The sequence below is a fragment of the Taudactylus pleione genome, unplaced genomic scaffold (assembly GCF_031769625.1).
Source record: "Taudactylus pleione unplaced genomic scaffold, aTauple2 ptg000179l, whole genome shotgun sequence".
Taxonomy (NCBI): Eukaryota; Metazoa; Chordata; class Amphibia; order Anura; family Myobatrachidae; genus Taudactylus; species Taudactylus pleione.
Window position 1 is genome coordinate 30649831 of NW_028284581.1, and position 27388 is coordinate 30677218.

The window sequence follows — 27388 nt, forward strand, 5'->3', positions numbered from 1 at the left end:
ACTTGGAAGCGCATTCAACTGGTATTCACTCTTCATGTAGGAGATCACATTGGATGGAAGATGCTTGTTTACGTAGAAATATAACTAATGTCATCATCATAACTGAGGATTAACCAGATAATGTATAGTAACAGATGTTTTTGTGCAGGGCAAAATGTGAATTTCCCTGATCAAACAATTTCTGCATCTCTCCAGGCCCCCTGTGTTACTCCAGACACTCATATGTCTCTCCATCCCCAGTTCCCCCTGCTTCTCTCCAGGCCCTCTGTGGTTCTCCAGGCCCCCCCTGTGTTTCTTCATCTCCAGGCCTCATGTGTCTTTCCAGGCTCCCCTGTTTCTCCCATTCACTAGCCCCAGCCTGTCTTTCAGCCACATTCCCCAGCCCCAATGTGTCTCTCAGCCCCATTCCCCAACCTGTCTCTCAGCCGCATTCCCCAGCCCGAGTGTGTCTTTTACTCACATCCACCAACCTGTCTCTCAGCCTCATTCTCCAGACTCTCTCTAAGCCCAATTCCCCATTGTGTCTCTCAACCCAATTCCCCATCCCCAGTGTGTCTCAGCCCCATTTCCCAGCCCATGTGTGTCTCTCAGTCCATTTTCCCAGCCCATGTCTCTCATCCCTATTCCCCAGTCTGTCTCGCAGCCCTATTCTGCACAGTGTGTCTCTCAACCCCTTTCCCCAGCCCCAGTGTGTCTCTCAGCCTCATTCCCCTAGCCCCTGTGTGACTCAGCCTCAATATCTCTCAGCCTTATTCCCCAGCCCCTATGTCTCTCAATATCATTCCTTGGTCCCTATGTCATTCGGCATCATTCCCCAGCCCCTATGTCTCTCAGCATCATACCCCAGCTTTGTGTCCTCAGTTCCAACCCCCCCAGCCCTGAGTCATCAGCTCCAAATGCCCACAGCCCTGTGTCATCAGCTCCAAAACCCCCATCGCTGCCAACACTTACCTGCTGCTTGGGATCCTGTGTTTGACTGCCCGCTGCTTTGGCTGGTGTCTCCGTACAGGCTGCTTGTTGTTGCAGCATGCATGGAGAAGATTGTCCTGGAAGCAGGATGCTGAGGGGCTGGAGGTGGAGCCATCAGTGGTGACTGACAGGCTCCGCAAAGCCATGTTGGAGGAGCTGCAGTGGCAGAAGCTGTATACTGTAGCTGCCCGATTGGAGTTGATCTCCAACTGTGACAGTGGGCATGGGGGAGGGTACGGTGACCACCACCCACTGTAGAGACCGGACCAGCGGGAACTGGCCTGGCATTTCAGATGCCCAATCTGCCCCTGTCTATATTGTATTCAGCACGTGATTGTCACGCCTGAGGGTTGGCTTGGGCTGGAACAGGCATGAGAGGCTGAAGAGGAGACATGGGAGGGGTGAGTAAACCTGGGTGGCTTGAGCCAGGACTTCGTAATGTATTGTGAGGAGGCAGAGGAGCTGCAGAGGATGATGAGCCCAAAGGCAAAAACAATACTGGAATGTATTGATTAAACAGCAGGTTGGAATGAGAACTGGAGATAATAATACTGAATGAATTAGCAGAATCGGTTTGGTACCGATGATCCTGGATTGAGAGATGGATCTGTTTTTAACCAATGTTGAAGATTTGAGGAACTTAATTGATAAGTCTGATGTTGATGACTTGCTGAACTTGATTGATTGGGACCAATGTTGATCAATTTAAAAACTTAATTAACATGACTCTAATGTTGGATTCATCGGATGAGACTGATAGTTGGAGGTATCAGCTCGAACTGATGGTGGCTGTAAGAATAAGTCCCGGTGGTAAAAACCAGACTGATGTGCAAGATAGTATAGGAGACTTGTTTACAAGATATAGGGACTGGATATAATGGACTGGAACCATTCAGATACAGAGTCCCTGGGAGCTCAGCACTGAGCTGTAATTTCAGCAAGAAGCGACATTGTACTGTACTGGCAACAGAGACAAATCTGGAAATGGAATTTATAGTGGAGGATCCCCAGGGATTTGATGCTGCAATAATCTGGTCTGGGACCAGCGCTCTGAGTGGAGGAAGATTATCAGGTGACAGAGTCCAACATGGCTGCGCCCATACTGTTGTTTAGGAGGGAACTCTGGCATGCAGCCTGTGTGCCATCATGCTGGTAAGACACACCGTGAGCAAGAGGCTGTGGAGAGTCATCTCCAGGAGTGAAGTGCAGTATGAGAGGACCTCTGCGCTATCCTGGACAGGCACTGGAGCAGTAATAAAGTTGTTTAAATAGTCAAGATCATGACAGTGATGCATATGCCAAAAAAAACATACACAAAACAAAGATTATTTTTGCACATATTTAGTAGCCAGTCCTGGGGCCTTTTTCCATTGAGAAACTTCTGGAAAAGGGTTAAATGGATCAGGATATATGCATCATGGCATAACCAATGAAAGTCAGAAACCACATGTTAGCACCACAAACCACCTGCATATTGAGGAAGTGTATTAATGCCAGTTGACATAAACCTCTTCCCTCAAGTGTGGTACCATCTTTGATCCCTTGGAAATTAGGTGCACTTGAAGACTGTCTTTAGTTCATGCCACTCTCACACCTGCTGATGGAAGACAGCATTGCTAAAAGGAGACAGTATCACAATTCTGGAAGTGATACTTTAGGCAAGAAGGCATGATGAATGCCTATGAACAGTTCTTTGAACTCACAGCGAGTTCAAAACATAATTATCACAAGTGATAATTATGTAATTACAAATAGGCCCCTTAATCTGGTAGTTTTGTGTAGGCAAGGCAGAGTCAAGTATAATGCCATATATTTGAGAACATTCCCTTCCTCATAGAATAGTGTGTGCAGATTTGTAGGGTGAGGTCTCTGGAAATATGTGATGGTGGTAGTGACTGCAATAATTCCCTTATTTGTAAACCAGACCCACCCAAACTTCCAGATCCGAGGCAAGAACCAAGCTAGGCTCAGGTTTTCCCTCCTGATTCGGATCCAAAAACGAGGCAAAATGCATCATCCTCCAGCTGTCGGATTCTCACGGGTCTTGGATTATATAAAGGTCCTCACGATCTGCACCATTTTCACTCCGGCTATAGAGAGAGAAGCTAGCAGACGTAGTCAGTCACTGTCAGTCACTCACTCAGTGTGTGTGTACAGTCGGGGTCTTGGCCTGAAAGCTGCTGCTGTGTTGTCCATAAAGGGGGGCTTCCTTCAGTGGTTGCTGCAGTTGCTGTGACACTTGTCCTGTCAATTAACTGTAGCTGCTGCTGTGTTGTTGTCTTGTCCATCAGGCTAGGGCTGCAGTTCATAAAGGGGGTACTCTGTTGTCCAGGGGGGTACTCTGTCAATTAGGGGTGCTCTTCCCTTGTGTAAAAAAAAGTAAAAGTTTACTTTTTCTGTGTCTGTGCATTAGAAACTTAGCTGCGCTATTATTGTTTGGTGACACTGCTGCAGTTTATAACTCACGTATTTGTGACTCTGCAGGTGGTCTGTCCGCACTCGACAGAGGTGCTTTGTTGTCCATAAAAAAGGGGTGCTGTCTGTGTTGTTCATCAACAAGCTGCTGCTTCATTCAAGGGTGCTCTTCCCCAGTGTCCAAAAAAATAAAAGTGCTTTTTATGTGTGTGTGTGTGTTAGCAACTTAGCTGTGCTATTATTGTTTGGTGACACTGCCATCCAGACCGCAGTTTATCGTCCACTTATAGTGTATTGTGACACTATAAGTCATAATGCAGTGTGTTATTCTTATTCATAAACAATCTTGTGACACTTAGTGGTAGCATGGTGTGTTATTCTTATTCATAAATAATTAATCTTGTGACCCTGTAAGTGTTACCACAGTCTAATATTCAACTTTTCACTTCTTTCCTCAATTGTGAATAAATTATTAGTCTACATGCCAACTACAAGACCACAACAAAGTGCTAAATAACATGCGTTATATATAAAACATAATGTGATCACTTTAAGTGGCAGCGCAGTGTGTTATTCTTATTCATAAATAATCTGTGATGACACTGCAAGTGGTAGTGGAGTGTGATATTCTTAATCATAAATAATCTTGTGACACTAAGTGGTAGCACACTGTGTAATTCTTATTCATAATTAATTAATCTTGTGACACTGTAAGTGGTAGCGCCATGTGTTATTCTTATTCATAAATAATCTTGTGACACTGTGTGGTAGCGCAGTGTGTTATTCTTTTTCATAAATAATTATACTTGTGACACTGTAAGTCAGTGATTCCCAACTGCAGTCCTCAAGGCACACTAACAGTCCTGGTTTTGGTGATATCCATGCTTAAGCACAGATGGTTACATCAAAATAACTAAGGTACTAATTAAGTTGCTTGTGCTCAAGTATGGCTATCCTTAAAACCAGGACTGTTAATGTGCCTTGAGAACTGTGGTTGGGAACCCCTGCTGTAAGTGGAAGCATAGTGTGTTATTCTTTTTCATAAATAATCTTGTGACACTGTAAGTGGTAGCGCAGTGTATTATTCTTATTTATAAATAATTAATCTTGTAACACTAAGTGGTACTGCAGTGTGTTATTCTTATTCATAAATAATCTTGTGACACTATAAGTGATAGTGGAGTGTGTTATTTTTATTCATAAATAATTAATCTTGTGACACTGTAAGTGGTAGCACAGTGTATTATTCTTATTCATAAATAATTGATCTTGCAACACTGTAAGTGGTAGCGCAGTGTGTTATTCTTAATCATAAATAATCTTGTGACACTGTAAGTGGCAGTGCAGTGTGTTATTCTTTTCTTATTCATAAAAAATCTTGTGACACTATAGGTCATTGATACCACAGTGTAATATTTAAAATTGGTACAAATTGATGTGTGTGCTGTACCCCTCTTCATTTGTGTTTGCTGATATGGAGAACGATCAGTTGAGACTTGAGAGGAGAGCATGAACCACATACTAGTGCTGGAGCTTCTGTCAGTGCCACCAGTCATGACAATACTAGTCCATCTACATCATCTACTAAAGCTGATGCCCAAGGGCATACATGCCTTTAGTCAGGGCATCTAAAATCAAGAACCAATATTTTACCGTGGTAAAGAAGAAAATATTAAAGGGAAAGTTAGCTGCAGAAAGATATAAAATTGGCTATATGCCAGTTTCACCACATGAAGTGGCAAGGAAAGGCTAAGGCCTTGGCCTTTATATATTACTGGTGGTTCTGCCTCTTATGATGATGTAAGCACAAGTGAACATGCTGACATAGAAGATAACTGCAAATGATGGGTTAGAACTGCGCTCTGCTGTATGGGCAGATGGGATGTGAGATGTATTGTTTGTGTCGGGGTGCTGCACCTTCCTAAAAGCAGGAGTACCGGGTCCTGTGTAACAATATAATGGGGTAGAGGGTGCGGAGGGTGCGCTCGCCCTATGGGTGTAATGCTGGAGTAATAGTGTGTTGTGGTCTTTTGTGTTCGATGTTGTTTGTGGAGTGATGGGGTGTAGGGAGGGAAGGGGGTCTAATGGACTGGAGGTGGTGGGTGAGGAAATGAAGACAGAGGCAGAAATGGGGGCCAAAGGGTTTATTGGAAAAGAAACAGTACTAATCCTGTTTGGTCCCAGGCACCCAGGTGGGCTGAGCGATCCACTTGGGGGTGTGTGTGGGTGGAGACTGGGGAGGTGAGTGGACCCTTTTAGGGGGCTCCTTTCCATGCAGTTCAATAGACCGGCACGTTACCCCTGCTGGACTTTTGGTCAACAGTCTTAGGATGTTTCGGGGGGAGGGGAGTGGTGGGTTGGCAGCGGGTCTGGCGGTTGTGGATGTACACCCTGGCGGCGTCCCGCGCAGGGGTATAAGTCTTGGAGTCACTTACCTACCGGTAGGATTTGTTGGTGAAAAAGGCTTGGGCTGCTGGTAGCTGGTGTTAGTTTCCTTTTGCAGATGCAGTGTTGGATGGCTGTTGCTGTGTCAGCGGTTGGAGGAAGCTCTGTGTGTGGTAGTGGCTTGCTGGTGCACTGTGGGGCTTGGTGCACCACGTTGCTGGTGTTCTGTTCCCACTGCCTGGTGGGTGCCTGCTGGTGTGGATCGCTTAGGGATTGCTGCTGGATGAACAGCTGTGAGTGGAGCTGGTGTTGGTTGCTCCCAGGGGGCGGTGCGTGGTCGCCTGGGTCTAGCAGGTGGAGTGGTGATCAAGAGGGGTGCGAAGGGCTTTGCTAGGTGTGATGCCCAGCGTGGCTCTGCGGGTGGTGGGTAGAGAGGGTTCTGGAAGCAGCAAGGCTCGACCGAGTTCTCAGCAGGAAAGAAGAGCTCTGGTGTAAGCTGGCTGTGGTGTCAGAATGTAGGGGGTCTCCAACGCATTTCGGCAGGGGCTCTGCCTTCTTCAAGGAGGTAAGAAGTGTGGCTATGCATGTGTGAGGTTTAAATGTGGAACTTCCGGGTTCTGTGTTTGTCAGGTGGTGGAGATGACTAATCAGGGCTAAGAGTGGGTGTGGCCCATGTATCTGATAGGTCGTGGGTGATTGTGCGAGGCTAAGCCTGTGGTTGGGTGATAACATCACGTGGTTTGGGCAGCCAATGGTTTACTGTGCAGCTGTGGTTGTGTTAGCTGGAGCTCGTGTCTGGGTGCATATGTGGCTGCTATGGGGATTGTGACCGGCTGTGAATGGTCAGCGGCGGTCATGTGGTGTCAGCAGCCAATTGTGTGCTCTGCTGGTGTGGGTGTGTATGCTGGGGCTGGAGTGCTTTAATGCATTATGCAGCTGCTATGGGGATCGAGACCGGGTGCGGTTGGTTGGAGGTGGTCACGTGGTTCTGGCAGCCAATCTTGTGCTGTGTAGGGTTTCCGTATGTTTACATGGGTTAAGGTGACAGCTGGCTCTGGCGTGCGTTGGGCAGAGGAGGTATGCGGAGTGTTTTGTGCTGTGTGGAGGATTTAATGAGCGGGCAGGGGCATGTGGGGAGTAGAGTGGGGGTCAAGGGCACCGGGGTGTGTAAGGCAATTATTGTGGAGGTGGGGATGTGAAACAGCATTGTCGTGGTAGTTTAGTCCCGTGGTGCAGGCGGCCAAACGTGCGTGTGTGGGGGGGTGATTATGAGGGTGATGGTTGGTGGCTCGGGTGACCACAGGGGTCCGGGGAGGTGTGGATGGGCATCTCTCCGGGGATGGTGGCTAGGTGATCGGGCAGGGGGAGATGGAATAAGACTGGTGCGTGTGGCATGTGTCAAGCTGGCAGTGCTGTAGTGGACATTCCTGTTATGTGTATAATGGTGTCTAGATGATGGCCGCGTGTGGTGGGAGGGTGTGAGTAGTGGTTAGTATCGCTAACCTGTATGATGTGTGGAATGTCAGGGTTGTGTAAGTATATATGTGGTGTGGCCAAGTGGTTAAATCGACTGACACGGGGAAGTGTGTGTCAACGTGTGGCGAGGAGGAGTAAGGTTGGTGTGTTGACTAATAGGTTCTTAGTGTGTGGAATGTGTTTGGTGCAGTAGTGTGTAAATGGTCTTGTTGTGGAGAGGGGGGGGAAGGGGTGCCGTCTTGGGGTGGTGTGGTCACTATAGAGGCAGGAATGTGTGTGGGGGCTGGGATAAAATGTAGCATGAGGGGGGGTTGGCAGGTGTGTGTTCATGTTACGGATCGGTGATGTGTGTCAGACAGGAGCCATAGCAACATAGAGAAGCGGGGGGTGTTGTGTGTCTTAAATGTGTGTGGCAGTGGGGTGTAATGGGTGCTTAATGTGCTGGGCGATGAGGTGAGGGGGACGGGGGTGGCTCGGATGAGGTCATGACTTGGTGTATAAGTGTGAGGGCCACTGTCTGTTGTGTCAGGGGGAGTCCGTTTGGTATGGGGGTGGGGGTGTTGGAATTGGTGGTGCGGGCGATATAAAGGGTATGGGGGTGGTAGTGATCAAGGTGTCAGGGGGTGTATGTGTCCAGCAGGGGTAACGTGCCGGTCTATTGAACTGCACGGAAAGGAGCCCCCTAAAAGGATCCACTCACCTCCCCAGTCTCCACCCACACACACCCCCAAGTGGATCGCTCACCACCCTGGGTGCCTGGGACCAAACAGGATTAGTACTGTTTTTTTCCAATAAACCCTTTGGCCCCCATTTCTGCCTCTGTCTTCATTTCCTCACCCACCACCTCCAGTCCATTAGACCCCCTTCCCTCCCTACACCCCATCACTCCACAAACAACATCGAACACAAAAGACCACAACACACTATTACTCCAGCATTACACCCATTGGGCGAGCGCACCCTCCGCACCCTCTACCCCATGCTGACATAGAAATCGAGGATGCTTCTGTGGAAGTGCACCAGGATGAGCAGGATATTTGTGTAGCTGACGCTAAAATGGATGATGTTGATGAGGATGTTGTTTGTGTAAATTAGGCACCAGTGGATGAAACAGTTGTTGCCCATGAAAAGGAAAAGCCCATTGTGATGCCTGGGCACAAGACAAGAAAACTTGGTTGTGTTCACTCATCTGCATCACCAGTGGTTTTTTTTGGGAAAGTTTAGTTTTTTTGGCAGATGCACTTGCTGGAGAAACTGAAGGAGAAGCAACTGCTGCATCATGTGCCAATTGAGCTGACAATTTGCTTACCAACAGCTCTCTGCATCTTTTCAGATCTGTGTGAATGGGAAGAAAGACACAATGTCTTCATCCCTTCTGGGATGAAAATCCACTGCCAGCAGCAGCAGGCATAGCACTCAAAGATGCTCAAGAAAACCACAACGGAAGACTTAAACCTTAAATCTTAAATCTTGCATTTGCTCTGATCAGCTTGTCCACATATCTGTGGTTAAGTGGACAGTGGGTACAATGGCATTTTGGAGGCCACTAATTAAGTTTTTTTTAATGTCCCTGTACAGGTTGGGAATTGCTTTTCTAGTGAAGTGGAATCTTTGCAAATGATTATTTAACAGTCAATTGTTTTTTAAAGCACTACAAGTAGTCTTCCCTGTCCCCTTCTGGGATGAAAATCCACTCCCAGCAGCAGCAATAGGCATAGCACTCAAGGTTCTTCTTGGGTAAGGACTGATGTGAATGAGTAAAATATATTTTTTTAAATGCCTCCCCTCCTCCCCTCACCCCCTCCCTCATAAATTTGCTTTGGAATCAAAAAATGATATTAAATTTACTACTTATCAAATCTATCTTTCCCAGCCTTCAACTGCATACATACTCCAACTCCCTCAGGCCTCTTGAATAATAAAAACAATTGTTTCCTGATGAGCCATGTTGGAAATTGAACTGACACTGCTGCTGCTATCTTTGACATGCGGTTGCTGAATGCCAAAAATGTCCAAAAATGTTTATGGGCACAGAAAGCATCTCCTGCATGCCCTTTAAATTAAAAAATATATATATTCTGAACCACCAAGCTGATTTTGTGGGAAAAACATGGGACATATTGTTCACCCATGCTCTTCCCTCCTCTTTCACACATTTGTTTTGGAATAAAACAATGTAATTAAATTTACTACCAATCAACCCTTCCTGTCCCTGCCTTCAACTACATACATATTCCAACTTCCTCAAGGCCTCTTCATTAATGAAAACATATGTTTCCTTATGTTCCATGTTGGAAGTTGAACTGCCATGTGTTTGTGCCGCCCACTACTGCAACTTAGCTTAGTCAGTCAGCTAGCTTGGTGCAAATTTTGTGCCTAAACTAGATGAAAACAATATTGTGAGCTGTGAGATGGTAAAAATTTACTGGAAATGAGTGGAAATGAATGTTATTGAGGTTAATAATACTGTAGGAACAAAAAAAAATTATGTGATTTTAGCAGATTTTATACAATTTTGAAAAAAAATACAGTTCGAAAACCAAAACACGCAAGGGACAGTTTTGGCAAAACCATATCCAGATCCAAAACACAAGGACATACAGATCCAAAACCAAAACATGGGGGTTGGAGCACATCCCTCATAAATAGTCAAATGGCTTTAACATACGGGAGGGGGATATTTTTTGAATATCATTAAGGGATAGCCATTAACCCTAATTACAACAATTAGTAGGGAACTCAAATTTACTCATGTTCAATTTTGCCTGGTGGAAAATCAGAAATGCCAAAGACAGTGGTCATAGGGAAAGTAAAAGGGGTGAGATAACATTTTACTAGTCCTACTTGTCATCTTTAACCAGTTGTGACTACACCAGGCTGGGCTTTCCCTGACATGGTCGCTTCTGAAGCAAAGAGCCAAAAATGTCCAGAAGGTGGCTATTGGAGAATAATCTTCCAGCAGATGCCAATCTCAGAGGGACCTCCCTGTCCCCATCATCCCTGGATATTCCCCCAGTAGCTGGTTATAGTGATTTGGCAGCCAGGCGATACTTCCCAATCTGGTGGCTGCAGAGATGCCTGTGCCCCCAGTGTATTCTCGTATATGTAGTCAGTTAGCACACATTTTTGACAGATTCAAATTCATGCACAGTATACTCCAACCATCAATGGTCTATGAACAATGACAAGCACTGGTGCCGCCCTATAATTGTTAAGAAAATATTGCTGGTGCAGTTCCGATGGTTGCGTTCTGTGCATGTGCAAGACTCTACCATCCATGGCTGCACCATTGATGGTTTTCTAACAATAGTTCAAAACCATTAGCTGTTGATGTTGCAGCTGTTGATGGCTATCATTAGAGTATACCATATATACAAATTGCTATTTGTATGGTACAGTATACTATGTTTGAAAATAAATACTATTTTTTTAAATACAATAGTGTTGGGTAAAGTTTTAAATAGATTTTCTTGACCCAATTCAATTTTATAAAAACATGACAATTTTAAAAAAAATATTAGCTAGTTAAGTGGTTAAGGTAGCTTGGAAATAGGCAGTCTGTATTCTTTGTACAGTTCCCATAGAGTCTCAAAAGTCTATTATTCCAAATAAAACAAATAATGATTTTGTGGAATTTATATACAGTAGTAGGGAGAGTGGAATTGATCCAGAAAAGATTGTGGAAAATGTACAAACATTTGGGAATAGCATTCTTTTTTACAGCTGTGACCCTGCCCAGCCACAGAATGTAAAAATTATTATAATGCAATGCTGTAAACAAAGCATTGGATGAGACCTCCTCCAAAATAAATCCAGCCATGTATCACAATATTCTAACATTCACCAGTCTAGTTCAGATTGAAATGATTTGCTGGACAGCTGTTAAAACCACATGAGGTGCCGCAATGTTAAGGACACTGTGGACCAGAAGTGATCATCTGGTTCTACATGCTGTGCAGCTCTCTGTGCAATGCATGTCATTTTGTGCAGTGTATCCGGTTACCATGGTTACTGTGAGCTTATAACATGGGCGTTGACATTTTGGATCACTCAGTGTGTCCAGCTGTTCGTGTGAGTCATGGAAGTGAGTAAGTGAATTCAGTAAAGGACTTTATACAGCTTGGTCTTAAGTGATTTGCAGATATATATGCAGATGATGGTTTGATGATGGTTGCACCCCCCTATCCGCTGCCTCTGCAGCATGTGTACTGGTGGTCGGCAGACTCCCCTTACACACAGCAAGATACCCCAATATATCTGCAGATATCTTAGACAACTACTGTGCAGCAGAGCCAATGCGATATATCTGTGAACGACATCGTTCACAGACATATCATTGGTACACACTGGATGATGGGCACCCAATATATTGGCCAATCAATTGATTGGCCAATATATTTGCCAGTGTGTACCCAGCATTACTGACTTCCTAGTTCTGGTGATAGTCTGACCTACACTTGCCAGCTCCTTATATTTATCAACAAAAATATGTTTTTAAAATACATGACAGTGTCATTCACAGAGTCCTTCCTCAAACTCTGCTCTGACAACTTGAGCCTTGCCCCTGACAGTTGCTGCATTACAGTCCCCGCCCGGATCTCAGGGAAGAGAGAGATTTGCGCGATGATGATGTCATCATCTCGCAAGATCAGTCAGTAGCTCTTCAACGGTGCAGCTGGCAGAAGCACAAATCAATAAATGACTACACAGTCCCAGTAAATCCCCCTTCATACCATGCCTGCCTGCCTGCCTGACGCCCGCTGCTGCCAGAAGCCATTAAGTTTTAATAAAGAATAACAGAAAATGAAAAAAAATAAGTGAAAACAAAAATTAATGGTGCAGTGGGTTGGTTGGGGGTCTGGCGGGCCCATAGCAAGCGCACCCCTTGCACCCTCTTTAGTTACGCCATCCTCAAACATGAATGTTTGCATGTTAACTGGATTTCTTTGTCTACAGCCACACACCTCTGCGTGTTAAATGGACTGTGTGTAGCCATATATAATGGAAGTAGGCAAGTCACCCAGAAAGGCGGCCTGCCACCCGCGACCCCCCCATTCCCGCTGCAAAAGTGCAATGATGCAATTTTCACTGAATCGCATCATCTAAGCCCCGCCCCTTGATTTATAATGCTGGTAATATCTGCATTATAAACGGGAGCGGGCTAGGATGATGCAATTCAGCGCAAATCGCATTATTGCACCCCCAGGCCACCCACTTTTGCAGCAGGCATATGGGGGCCGTGATGACGCGATCACATCAGCACGTCCCCGCTCCACCTACTTAAACCGACCTCACCCTCCCTGATGTAATGACCTGGTAGCCCCCTCCTGGAGGGGCCTTCCAAAATTTTGGTAAGTATGGTGTTAGTGTGTTTGTATGTGTTAATGTGTATATATGTGTTAGTGGGTATGTGGTAATGTACATATGTGTTGGTGTGTGTATACTTGTTATGAGAGTGTATGATATATATGTATATTGCTTAGTGTAGGGCTTTCAGGGGGGCTCAAACCCTGCAATTGTAAATATTAAGTTACTGGGCCATTCATCTCAAAGGTAAAGCAGGAGGTATCACAGATATCTCCTACTTGCGGAATGGCCTGTAGTCCTCATACACTAGTATGGGGACAGAATTCATCAAGCTCCAAAAATATCATTTTTCAGAACCCTCCGCCCCTGTCCGCCAGACGTTGGTGCTCTCAGCGCCGGAGCAATGATGAATTGCTCCGGCATCCGCGGCGAGTCAGTGTGTTAATTATTGGAATTAACATCTTGAATAGGCCCCTAAATCTTTCTCTGTACCTGTCCTACCTGCCCTATTCTATATGCTAAATAGTGTTCTCTGGATGGAGCAAAACAGTGACATCCAATCATATCTTTATGCATATCTTATAGCTTTTTTTCATTTTCCCAGTATTAATAAACTGGGCCTACATTCATTAATGTAACTTAAATAAATGCACCATTTGCATAAATGTAATCAGTTCAGGTTATTGTAATGGGACAATATAAATGGAAATAAAGGAGCTGAACGTTAACATATTGTTAAATAGCTTAGTATGTATGGTGAAAGTAATGACGTGGAAAGGTTCTTCCAAAAGGGAATACAAATGATTTATACTATTAAATGTATTGGGGTTATATGCACTATTCCAGGGAGCTGTGACAAAGTAGTAACATAGGAGCAAGCATGAGCCTGTCTCTGGCTGACATTCCACTATTTTACATATAATGTGCTGACATGCAATATATGCTTGGTGGAGGGAGCAGTAGGAGATTTAGTTCTTTCTATCTCATAGATAGTGTACACTATTTAAAATGGTTTTTATCTCAGAAATAACAGGTCTTCTTAAATTGTTAATATTTTCTGCTGCAGATAATACTTATGCTTTAGGTTCAGAATAATAACAGCATAAAAAGGGGGATTGTTAAAGCTTGTTTCACAACAGCCATTCTATCTACAGTACAAAGTAGACATAGTTTATGTTTCTGTTGCACTTGCAGCCATCAAATGCCAAAGATGCAAATGTACAAATCTTTTTGTATGTCCGTCGGACGCAACATGGCCGCTTCAGTCGTTACTTTAAATACGGCATTTTGAGGTATGAACTGGGAAATTGCACATAACCACCCTGACTTGTGGGCATGTCCTGGGAGTGTTGAGGGCATGTATCAAAAGCTCTGTGCAATTTGTGCATACAAAGTAGGAAAGCCTTATTTAGACATATTTCTCTTGCACCTAGCATAGGGCTGGCTAGTGTAAGTGCAGACACTAATGCCAGCACCATAACTAGTGCTCCCGGTGCAGGCCATGACCCCTCTGTGTGATGTCACACAGAGGGGGTTGGCCACAATTATCGGTGTTTGCAGCAATGTCCATAGCATCCTCAGAATGCTTCGGGGAGCTGTAAGGGCATCGGTATGCACATCTGAAGTGTCCTAAGGATGCTCCAGGAAGCACTGCTGCAGAAATTTGGGCTGCAGGGTGCCATTCTAGCCATTCTGCTAGCCAAATGCAGGGGCCATGGGTGAGCACCACTCGCACACCCCTATTTACGGTCTTGACTAATGCAGTACAGGACTATGGGGGGGTTCAGACCTCCCAGAATTTGATTGCAGATGCAGAATAGGACCTCACTGTGAGCTATAGAAGAAGAGAGGGAGGTGGAATCCAAGCAGGGGGCAGGGGCACATGGCACTGATTGTACAGTAAGAGACAGTAGCATGTCAAAGGAGCAGATGCAGACAGTATATACACAATGTGGTGAGGAATATCCAACAGCCTGCCTACTGTATAAGGTAAACAAGACTCGGGGAGGGGGACACACTATATTATCTATCTGTAAGTATGCATGTGTATAAGTGTGTGACTGTATGTGTGTATGTATGTGACTGTTTGTGTGTGTGACTGTACATACAATATGTATGTATATAGATGTGACTGTATGTAAACATATGCATAAGTGTGGATGGGTATGCATTCGGTATCCCGGCAGTAAGGATGTTGACAGTTACATTACCGGCACCAGAATACAGACGCTGGTCAGAATCCCGGTGCCAGCATCCCAACTGCCGGAATTCTGAAGTAAAGTAATGGTGCTGGGGGAAGGTTAGGCACTAGGGGGAGGGTTAGGTTTAAGGTGTGGGGAGGGAGAGGTTAGGCTCATGCAGTAGGGGGGAGGGTTAAGCACCAAAGGTTATGGTGGGGAGAGGGGGAGGGTTAGGCACTAAGGGGGGGGATTAGGGTTAGGCATTGGGGAGGGGGAGGTTAGGTTCAGGCACTAGGGGGAGGTTAGGATTAGATACCAAATAGGGAGGGTTAGGGTAGGGAGAGGGGGAGGGTTAGCATACTGACCAGCAAGTGTCAGTATGTTAACCCTGTCAGGATCCCAGTGTCAAGATTCTGGCCACCAGGATCCCGACTGTCGGTATTTCATACCATTTCCCCAGTATGTGTAAATGTCTGTGACTATGTATGTATGCATACCCCCCAACCATCCCAATATTGACAGGACAGTCATGCTCTTTGGATACTGCCACAGACTATAGGCTGTAGTGTCTATTGAGGAGGAAAGGTAGAGAGGGAACTCGCTAACCTGCTAATCATGCGATGCTGAGGGCAGCCTTAGAAGCTGGGTAAGCCAAATACATGCCCCCAACTTGACAGCTTGACATGAAATGGGGGCATACTTTAAGACCATGCCCCCTCTTCATGTATACATCAAAGTCTTGTGCGCATGGACCCAATGCCCATGTTCCAAATGTTGTTCTTTAGGTCCCCTCAGTCTTAAGTGCCCTGGGACCCACAAAAGCCCTAATCCATCTCTGTACTAATAATGATGCTTGAGGCAGATGCAGTAAAAATCAATGGGTGGCACAGGTTTCCTCTTGCACACACAGGAACCCATGCATTAGTTGAATGGATACTCACATTACCATAATAAAAGCAAATCAGACCTGCGCCGCTGCCTGCAACTACAGCCACTTTGCATACAACCAAGAATCAGACCAAAAATGTTCATATAAAAGTTATTACCTTACTAAGTGCAGTAATATTAAAATTTGAATTGTAATTGCCGAAAGTTTCACAAGTAAGGATTGTCATTTTGTTCAAAGTTATGTAAATATATTCAGTTTTTGGAAATGTTGGCTGGTCCCATTTATTCTCCATGTTTCATCCTCAAATCAGAAGCACAATTAAAGGCCAACAATACAGCACATATAAGCCCTGCCGAACACAGGAAGAAAAGTTTAAGTAGACAAATCTGTATTAACATTTGATAAAATAACCATCCTTATCTTTTGAGTATATGAAACTATTTTAACTGCTGACAGTGATAATGATGGTTTTACATTTGCTACATCTTTAGTTATGTATTTTTTCCACTCAAAGCAAATCAGGTAAGCTGACATTTCTTATCTTTGTCATGCAAAATTATCTAACTTATCAATAAAAAAAAGTTTGCAATGAATAATGAGAAAAGATTAGCACACATACCTTTTTTGCTTTAATGTTAAAATGAAACTAAGCTCATAAAATGAAAGTTGTTCATGCAAGAGGTATCTGCACACTGGAAGATTACAAATAGAATGGTTTCAGCGCAGTGCCTGTTTCAGTGCATTAAGTTATTATTTATCAAAAGCTTAAGATAGATGGTTTATTAAAGCAAACTACTACTTTTAGTAAATTGTAGTAGACCATGAGAAACTTATTTTCAGTGTCTACAGTAAATAGCAGCACTTGACAAATTAAAGGTACATGCTGATTCTATATATAAATGTATTATAAATATACACATAAATAAGTGATTAAATGACTCAATTTGTATGAAATTTGCTATGCATTTGAGTCCAAGCTTATATATAAAGGAAAATTTTAAATGAGCGGTGACCTGGGGGCTTCAGCATGAATAGGTTGCCACCTATTCAGACCATGAGATTCCAACCTTTTAAAATAAAATGAAAATAAAAATACAGTAATCATTTGTGTTTTTGTTTGCAATTAATAGAACTTATTTGTGCTTTTTCTGAAATTAGTACTGATCCCAAGTGGCTGTAATGATAAAGTAAAGAAGCTGTATCTTAAAGACCGGAGGCATGAGTGAGGTATGCTCTGACTGTCCATGACACCCGCCTATTGGTTTAGAGTGCTAGGAACAAATTCATTTAGAGATGACGCAAAGAGGACACCAAATGCAAGATTTCCAGAGATGTGTTTCCAAGTGCTTTCATGCAGTGGTGTAACTGGGTTTGATGTCAGCCAGTGCACCTACTACTCACTGCCATCCCCAAGAAGCATTCATTGCTTGCACCAAAGATGCTCATGCTCGCAAAGTGGGACTCAGTATTTGTAATTCCTGACATTCAAGATTGCTGGGTCTCTACTTACCAAAGATGCCTCTACTGATTCCCCTACATCCTCTTTCTCCACTCCACATTGCTCTGTCTCTGCCATAACCTGCACAGATGGACATGCAGGATCCTGCTGCACCAAGAACATGAGCTGGTCATAATACCACAGCCTGCTTTTTATAGATGGTGTCAGCCCCGGCTTCCGATTGCTTGGAATTTTCCACCTGTTTATATTCTTTAATGAAGGCAGTCCAAAGATTTTGTATCTTACTGCGGACCCAATCTATGGATGCAGCATCATGTTATGGTTTCCTGTAGTCAGCCAGCACTGCATACGCCTGGTTCTGTTTCTGCTTGTTACTGTACAGTCTGGACTTTCATGGTGCCTGTATAGCTGCACGAAGCCAGTAATAAATTCCAGCTCACAATCCATAGACATTTCTATAATATGTACATTTTAATATAATGGACTTATTCTGGCCACCCCCAACAGTGGGGGTGGCCAGTGAACTGCATAATTGTGCCCCCAAATTACGGGGGCCTTACTGGACTCTTGCTCACTTGTTGTTCAAATGTTCACTTGTTGTTAATAAAGTTGAAATGGTTACACAAGTGTCACTTATGTTAGATGCATATAATGGGCTATGTATAGGAGTGGGGGGAAAATTTCATTGACACAATGACCTTTTCTTTATTTAATTAAAAACATTACACTATTAAATTTTTCTATATAAATGACCATTGTGTGAATGAAAGCCATACTTAATAGCTTAACGGCATATAGTACACAATTACAACATTATTTTGGGGTACTCTGGTGGTAATCACATTTGCACTGCATCAGGCTTACAAAACAAATCCATAAACAACCACATTTGCACATTTGAATATTTGAACACAGCACATATTCCCTGGGGACACTTTATGCATATAGAAAAACATTGGTGGTAAGTGGGCATAGCTGGCCAAACATTGGTGGGCAGTGGGCATTGCTGGGCAGTGAGAACAGTGTGTTTGTGCAAACATTGTTGATCAGTGTCTGCAGGGCCAAAAAAAACACATCTCTATGCATATAGAAAAACATTTGTGGGCAGTGGGCATTGCTGGACAGTGTGTTTGTGCAAACATTGGTGATCAGTGTCTGCAGGGCCCCCAAAAAACACCACTATGCATTTAAAAAATATTGGTGGCCAGTGGGCATTGCTGGGCAAACATTGGTGGCCAGTTGGCATTGCTGGGCAAACATTGGTGGCAAGTGGGAATTGGTGGGCAGCAAATATACATACCAAAATACTGTACAAACGGTCCAGAATCAAGCTGTGTCTATTGCTCCTCTCTGCTCAAGATGCCATTGTAAAATGGAGCTTGGGTGTGAACAGGAAAATGTTACTCAAATGACGCCACACACATGGTCGGACACACCATGCATTGAATGCACAAATACACGGCACGATCTGCATACAATTATGACGAATAATATGTTTTGCACGTCTGATCATAACATAAGATATAAGAGCAGTGAGAGCACACATCACATCGTATTCGTACCTAAATACTGCATGATTTGCACACAATGCATCATCAGAGGCATCTAAAATCATGCAATTGGCACAAAATCTCGCTAGTGTATGGCCAGCATTAGGTAATAGCAGACTAATATTTTTTATTCCTTTAATAAAGCAATATTTTATTGAAACAGATTTTTAGGTGTTTGTTGATTTGTTTAATAAATGCAATCTGGCCTGCACAGGTGCTGACATAAAGAGGAGTGGGTACAGGACAAATGGATGTTCCATCAAGTTTGTGTCTGGGGTACAGATGGTCTGAGGGTAAAAGGAGAAAGGCAGAAACACCCACAATGTAGAAACACAGACACACAAACAAAAATGGTAGGAGAGATAACAAGACATGGGGGAAAAAGAGGGCACATATATACAAACATACATGCAAGGGCTGTACGGAGCGTGGTGCAGCCGGCGCTGTAATTGCTATGGGCAACATCTCCATTTCTAAAATTTCTCACTTTAGTAAATACTCCCCTTATTTTAGTTAGAGGAGGAGATGGTGGTATAAAGTAGAGATGAGTGGTTTGGTTTTGGCTCGGATCTTCCTGCCAAGCTTGAATCTCAGAATGAGACAAAATGTTATCTTTCAAACACATCTGTGCTGAAATGTCCATGAAAGATTGATTTGCTTTGTTCTAAGAGCCAACCATGGTGGGAAGATTAGAGCCAAAATTGAAATGCTCATCTCTAGTAAAAGATATATTCAAAACAAGGTGTGAAGTTTGTCATGGACATGTAATAAGGGGGTAAAGAGCATACAATATATAAGGGGATTGAAGGGCATAAAATATATTAGGGGGGTGTTGGGTATAAAATATATTAGTAGGGTTGATAGGCATCAGAATTTAACTCTCCACATGCTCCATGCCCCTCAGACCTGCCCACATGCCTTGTAATTATTTTTTTCACAACTACACAAGAGGAGTGGAATTAAACCACAAGCCTGCTTTGTTATGGAACACTTTGTGTGACTCTAAATCAGCAACAGAAAAGTAAAGTTAGTTTATTTTATCTCTCCTTGTTTAAAATATACCTTTTGGAATAGAGTGAAGCAATTGGACATAGCAATAACCAAAATAAACACAGAATGTATTAAAAAAACTGTTTAATCTATGTCTCTCACCATCAAATGCGGTACATACTTACTCTCTCATTGATGGCCCAATATATTTGTACACCTTCAGCCTCATTCTGTTACTCCACTCACCATGTGCGGCTGTTCCTATTAAATCTTCATAGGCTTCTATTCTTCAATACCTTGCATTTAAAAAAGAACTCCACAGGGTCAGCCATGGGACATTAACAGACCAAAAACCCCTTCTCCCCTGTCGCCATATAAGATACTTGCCCTCCTGCTGACCCCCAGTTTCAAAGAGGAGACAAATAAGTTGCACCCAACAAATCGCCCTGTGCTTGGAAGAACATAACTGTCAATTCTCAGTTTGTGACTGCCATCCCCAAAGCCCGTGCATAGAATATTAATGAAACTATAGGCCCTCTGGTATTCCAAATCCATTCCATGCTTTATAATGCCAGATCTATAAGAAACAAGACTGCTACATTTGCTCACCTTATTAAATCTTCAAATCTAGGTCTGTATTACAGAGACTTGGCTAGACAAAAATGCAGCACCTACGTTAAAATCTGTAGTCCCAACAAATTACTCTGTCATCCACAACTCAGGACTGAACCACAGGGGAGGTAGAGTGGCTGTATAATTTAAAAAAGCACTTAAACTTAGGGGCTGCCTAGTGGAAATTACTTGCTCAATTGAGTGTATCAATGCCCAGAGTTCTACAGGATTAGGTATCATAGTATTTCTCATTTACCATTCCCCTGGAAATAGAAAGGCAGTTCTACAAATTGCAGACACTGGCCTTTTTGCAGGCCTATTTTTGAAGCATCAAAGATGGCTTATCTTTGGGGATTTCAATGCATGGATTGATGATAAGCTCTCATGCCTTGGCCAAGATCTCCATCACACTAGATAGTCCTTCTGCTAGACATAAAATTGGTCACACTCTTGATCTGGTTTTCCAGATTTAATTAAGTCACTGACCTGAAAATAAACCCAGTTACATGGTCAGACCACCACTCATTTTGGTTCTCAGTCACAACCCCTCAAAATAGAACTGTGCCCATAGATTTGACCAAGTATTGTCCAGGGAGGGGTATGACTCCCCTACCTCTTGCAGCAAATCTGGATCTCTCTGCGGTATTGAGTGCCTGTGAAGATTATTGTTCTATTGTCCATTATTATAATTATGATGTGACTGCTGCAATGGATATTGTTGCTCCTGTGCTCATACGACCCCGCATACCACACCACTAAGCTCTTTAGTTCGACAACAGTGTTAGTGAGCTCAAGAAAAAGGGTTGACTTAAATGATGATGGTGGAAGTCTATCTAACCTGGCAGAGGATATGGTAAAACTATTCAAGCATATTAAAGAATACCAATCCACAATCACCCATAAGAAAATCAGAGTTCCTGTCCAGTGACATCATGGCAGTAAACAACAGACCAGTTCAGCTTTTCCATACATTGAAGATGCTTTGTAAACTAGAATGCATGCAGCCTGATGAAACTCTCTCCCTGTCAATATGCAATGAGTTTGCAAACTTTTTTGCAGTTAAAGTATCCTCCTTCCAGGCTGTTATCTTAACCATGTCATCCATAGTGAACCAAGTGTCCAAACCTGTGAATGTAAGCCACCTATGGTTGTGAACCAGCTCTGACCCAAATGATGTAGAAGACATTGCTGAAATTACCTGAAGGTTACATCCTACCACCTGTACCCTGGACCCTGCATCAACCAAGCTTCTATTAATATGTATGGACGTAATTGGCTGTGCATTTGCAAAAATAGTAAAATGCTCTTTGCAGGTAGACTTTTTTCCTGAACCACTAAAGAGAGCAATTGTTAGACATCTTCAAAAAAAATCTTAATTTCCAAGAAAAAGTTACTAAGAAAAAAGTTGCTTACTCAACTGGAAACCCAACAGTCAACCAATGATATTTATGATCCATTCCAGCTAGGATTCAGGAGAAAACATACCACTGAAACAGGCCTTGTATGTGTGCTTAATGAACTTCTGATGGCAAGAAACTGAGATGATTGTTCAATCTTAATCCTTCTGGATCTCTCTGCAGCATTTCATACCAAGGACCATGGGATTCTAATTGAGTCCATGAAAATAATATGTGGACTGGATGGCACAGACCTTAGATTCATATAATTTCTCACTGGAAGGTCAGAGAGTTTCTTCTGGGGTTTATTCATTATCACCAGTGCCACTGCCATGTGGTGGTTCACAAGGTTATATACTATCTCCCATGCATTTTGCAGTATACATGCTACCAATGGGTAAAATAATAAAATGTCATGACCTGGTAAACCACTGCTATGCAGATGATACACAACTGTACCTATTCTTTGTTCCCATTAATGAGAACCAAATACCAACTCTAAATGTCTATCTAGTTGAATTCCAGGAGAGAATTAGTGCTACTTGGCTGTGACTGAATCCTGATAACACACTTATGATAGGAGATCACTATTAAAGGACATGAACATAGCTTAGTAAACCAAATGGACTTGCATTTGGATGTACAGAATTGAAAAAACACTAAATCTTGGTGTTGTCCTGGATTGTGGCTTGACACTTAGGGCCTGATTCAGAAATTGCACAAGTGGCTGTGCAATTCTGTCCATCTAAGATGCAAATGCAGCAGGAGGTATCATAGAAAACAGCCTTCTCTTTGCTGCATCTGCAATCCCAGCACTGCGACTGAAGTCACAGCCTGGGATCATCATCGAGACCATTGCTACCATCAAACGCTATGGTTGGCCCTATGGCCAGGCTGTGGTAGCTGAAGCTTACCGCAGCCTGACCAGGTCCTGGCAGCTTGCAAGGCCAGGAAATCTCTGTCCACCAACGCAGACCTTGACCTTTTCTCTCCCAGAAAACAGGGAGTTTTTCTGGGACTGATGCCCAGGAACACCCCCACTCAACCTCCAAAATGCCACGGCCTGATTGACAGTCACTGTGAGCAGACTCGCAGGGCTACACATGTGCAGTACACATTCTGTGCATGCGCAGTCCTCTAAAACTCCAAGATAAGTGCTAACTATTGGGTTAGAGTACATTTCTGAATCAGGCCCTTAAACATCAGGTATCCTCCTCATTCTTTCATTTGTGTAACATAGCCAGAATCAATCACTTCATTCCCTCAGATCCTAAGCTCATACATGCATTTATATAATCATGCTTAGACTACTGCAATTCCCTTTACTTGGGTCTCCAAGCAAACAAATTGCAAATCTATTTCTGTTAGGACTCTGGGCCTGATTCAGACCCGGTCGCTAAGCAGTGATTGCACGCTTTGGCAGATAGTCGACAGTCTGTGCATGCATATGCGTTGCAGTGCATGTGCATGAGCCAGTCACTGTGATCATGAAATGTGTGCATGTAGCACAAAGACTGAGCGCTACTTTGAGTGACAGATAGTGCCGTTTGTGGGTGGTAACAGAGGAAGGTCCTTGAAAACAGGGGAGTGGATGTATGAATGCAGGCATGTCTGAGTGTCAAAACACCATTCTGTGGGTGTGCATAATTAGCATGGAAGCATCATTGTACATGTCATCTGGTTGTATTTCAGCCTGCAGTGAACGCAGTGCTTGCGACGGGGTAGGGTCTACCTCAAGGGCTGTGAGCAGTTCTGATGGCTCTCGATGTTACTGAATAATCATACACTTCCTGGAAATGACGTGTGCTAAGAAAGAAAAGTGGGCATTATTACACCGGCATGCAATCACTCTGCCGTCTCTCTCTAAGACATAGAGGGCGTCCTTAAGCCTGGCCATGTGATCATGGAATTTGCATACCTGGTCCCTGACATCTGCAAAAGTGCACTGCTTTGCATTTGGGTCTGAATCAGGCCCTCTGTCCTTTATTTTGTATATGGTCTGAAGTACCTCTGTGCCACCAGGGGTGCTGCTGATGTATTCTGTCTTTTTCTCCTCACATGCTCTCACTTTCAATCATCTGCACCTGTCTCTCATACTGGTTATTCCTGCCCCTCACCATGCACCTTGCTGGTCATTGTTTGTTTTCCTTGATCTGTATTGCTCTCCCTGAACCTATGCTCCTGTCTACTGGACTTTTGCAAACTGTAGCTCCACTGTTGTCTGTCTCATATACTCTGCAGCATTTTGTCTTTCTTGTAGCCAGTGTGTATATTTCCAGCCCATAATATGTGCAGCTCCAGCCAGCTGGGCTTCTGCAAGCTGTTCCTCCTATTGCTGAATGTGAATCTGACTCATCCACTCTGCATGATTATTGTTTGAATCTAGTTTTGCATATCTCCAAATTTCTGTTTACTACTGGTTCTAGTCTATTTCAAGCCTCTGGTTTCAGTCTGGTTCAAGTGTCACTCCTGTTTTTTTTGCCTTGCATGGATTATGTTTTTGTTTCAATAAATAGATTATATTTTACTATGCTACTGGCTCCACAGCTGTTATTACAAGTATCCAGTTACATATCCATGTAAAGATTGGCTTGCTGAATTTCAAAGCTCTACATAACCAGGGTCAGAGGTACCTGAAGCAGTTCCTGATTCCTTACTGCCCAGCTCGCTTATTTCAATTTGTAGATGAAGTACTATTAGCAGAATCTCCCTTAATTTATTTGGGGGTTTAGCTTTGTTGCTATGACTCTATGGAAGTCACTTCATCATACTGATCAAGAGACCTCCACTTTAGAATCCTTCAAATACAAACTCAAGACTTACCACTTCAATCAAGCATTTCCTTAATGTCCTTTTAGTTACTAAAATAACACAACCCAAATGCTTAGTTTTATTTTACATATGCATAGGCACTGCCTCTCCCCTGGTCAAAACCAATTAACAATGGGATGCATACAGGGTTACTTCAAACGACATTACCAACAAACAAAAAATCTAGTCTGTGCCTTCTTGGGTATCTCATGATATTGCAGATCATGGATTTGTATTTATTTACAAGTGGCTGTGAAATAAATTCCAGAGTGGATTATACACACATATGAAACTAAGGGCCCAATTCAGACCCACTCGCTAGGCTGCGTTTGCACGTAGCTGCCGATGTTTCACAATGTGTGAATGCATATGCATCACAGTGCATGAACTAGCCCATGCGATCGGGAAGCGTTCGCTCACTTTGCATAGCCAGCCCGCTAGAATGAGTGATGGGACAAGCCATTTATGGGTAGTGACAGGGGATGATCGATGAAAACAGGGCTGTGGTGGTGCAAACACAGGCATGTCTGAGCATCTTAACGCCATTTCAGAGGCATGCATAATTAAGACGCAGCATCATAGTACAGACACATGGTTGTTTTACACAGTGAAGCACTCGCAGTGCTTGTGGCAAGGTACGATCGACCACAAGTGCTGCATTCGCTTCCGATGGTACTTAATGGTACCGATTGTTGCATACACTTCCTGGAGATGAGGTGGAACAGTGGGCATCTTATGATAGGCTGGTAGGCATCTAGATACACACCACGATCGCACGCTAAGACATAGTGGGCATGCTAATGCCTTGCCGTGCAATCACGGGATTTGCATACTTTGGCTGCGTGCAAACACATCTAGTGAGTGGGTCTGAATTGAGCCATAAGCTCTAAGTTTTTCACACCTACAAGAAGCACTCACTTAGGCTAAGCACTAAACAACCCAAACTACAACTTACCTTTTCCCCTGTTTTTTTGTTATGAATACATGGGATTTGCAGCAGTTATCCTCACATAAAGACATGATGATCACCAAATACCTGGGATATGCAGCAACCTCTTTGACCATGTGGCCAAAGCTCTACTAGTATGCCTCTATGCAGAGGCTGCTACAGCACTTTTTGTGGAAAAATCAGATAAGATTATTTTAGGAACCCAACTTTTCCTGTATATCCTACATGCAGTCAACTCACATGAAACCAAATGCACCACATTACCATGTCACAAAAAAAGAACTGGTTCTACTTGCTCCTTTCGAATAAACCCTCATACCAGAAGCACCCAAAAAATGGCCAAAGACCTCTCATAGTGTAGTATATCAATAAAGCATTTACTGATAAAAGGTATATATTTTTTTTAAATAAAAAATGCTTATCTAAGTATTTTTTTATGAATACTGTATGACCTTACTTTGGCAAGATGTTATCAGCTTCTTGTCTCGCCCTTTACAAGGTCTGAGCTCACAACAGTAGTAGTAGTGGCAACTATGTGGAGATCAAATCAGTAACTCCAACCTATCCATTTCTTCTGACATGATTTCATCAAGGGTATCTAATAGCATGAAAAATATTGATGCAAAATATATCTTTATTATCCTTTGAAGGTGTGTGTTGATTCAACAGAGCTGTACTTTCAATCCTATCTGTAAGTGGAATGAAAGATTGACAGATGTAATATATTCCCTTACATGAGGGTATGCAGTAATTACAAATCATGAAATTTTAAAAGCAGAAACACTTTCTCCTTGACACTCACCACAATTAGTTGATATCATTGACAGAAGCATGTAAATGTACTAAAACAAAGACTGTAAGCATGTTCACTAATTATCTGCATGCTTTCAAGTTTGTATATGATTTTTTGGCCTTTTGGAAACTCAGGGGTCTATTTACTAAGCAGTGTTAGGGGAAGTGAAAAGTGAAGAGTGAAAAGTGATAAGGTGCCAGCCAATCAGCTCCTAACTGCCATCTCACAGGCTGTGTTTGAAAAATGACAGTTGGGAGCTGATTGGCTGGCACCTTTTCACTTTTCACTCTTCACCTAACACTGCTTAGTAAATAGACCCCTTAGCCTTTTTAGTATCTAATGGTAGCCAGTTGCACATGCAGAATCAGTAAAACCATTCTTGGCAGTCATGCTACTGCCTAAACAAATAGCAGTGATTAAACTTTGTGTTCAGTATCTTCTTAAATTTTAAGCTCTCACAACAGGATAAGATCAAGGACCAGATTCAATTAGGTGCGATAAGGGCCAAATGCAAAATCAGCTGATTTTCTCACTGGCAATATTATCGCTGCTAATTGAAAACAGCCCCAAGTGTCAAAAGGGAACCACAGGGCAAATGCACCCACATAGGCAGTGGTCAAGAAAGGTTTTGACATCCCTGTATAATTAAACATTGTTTTAGGTGATAAGCAAAATTTTATTTCATGCAATCAGTCTAGCTGTAAGCTGAGTTTTAAAGAAGAAAAAGAAAAAGACTCCTATCAGGGCACACTCCTGTAATATATTATTTACTATAATTAGTTGGTTATTAAGGGATTGGCAAACAGATTGCACCAATAGGGGAATCACTGTTCACACATGACAATTACAATGTTGTCTCTGTTACCAGAAAATCCACCACATCTTTATCTATTTATTGATGCTAATATATCTAATGTTGATATGATAATAATACTAAAACTAAAGTTTATTTATATCTTTAAAATAAAAGTGGACACTCAACAACCACCTACTTAACATAAACAGCCTGAGAAAAAACACATTAAATGACAAAAAATAATACACTGTATCTGTTATCAATGATCCACTATATCTTAATCATATGATACCAATAACATATATGTAAGTATTTGATGATAATATACAATGATTAGAACAAACAATCCATCAAGGTGTCACCCTAGATAGTACACGTATCTGGATACAATATCTCAAGATTCATAAATG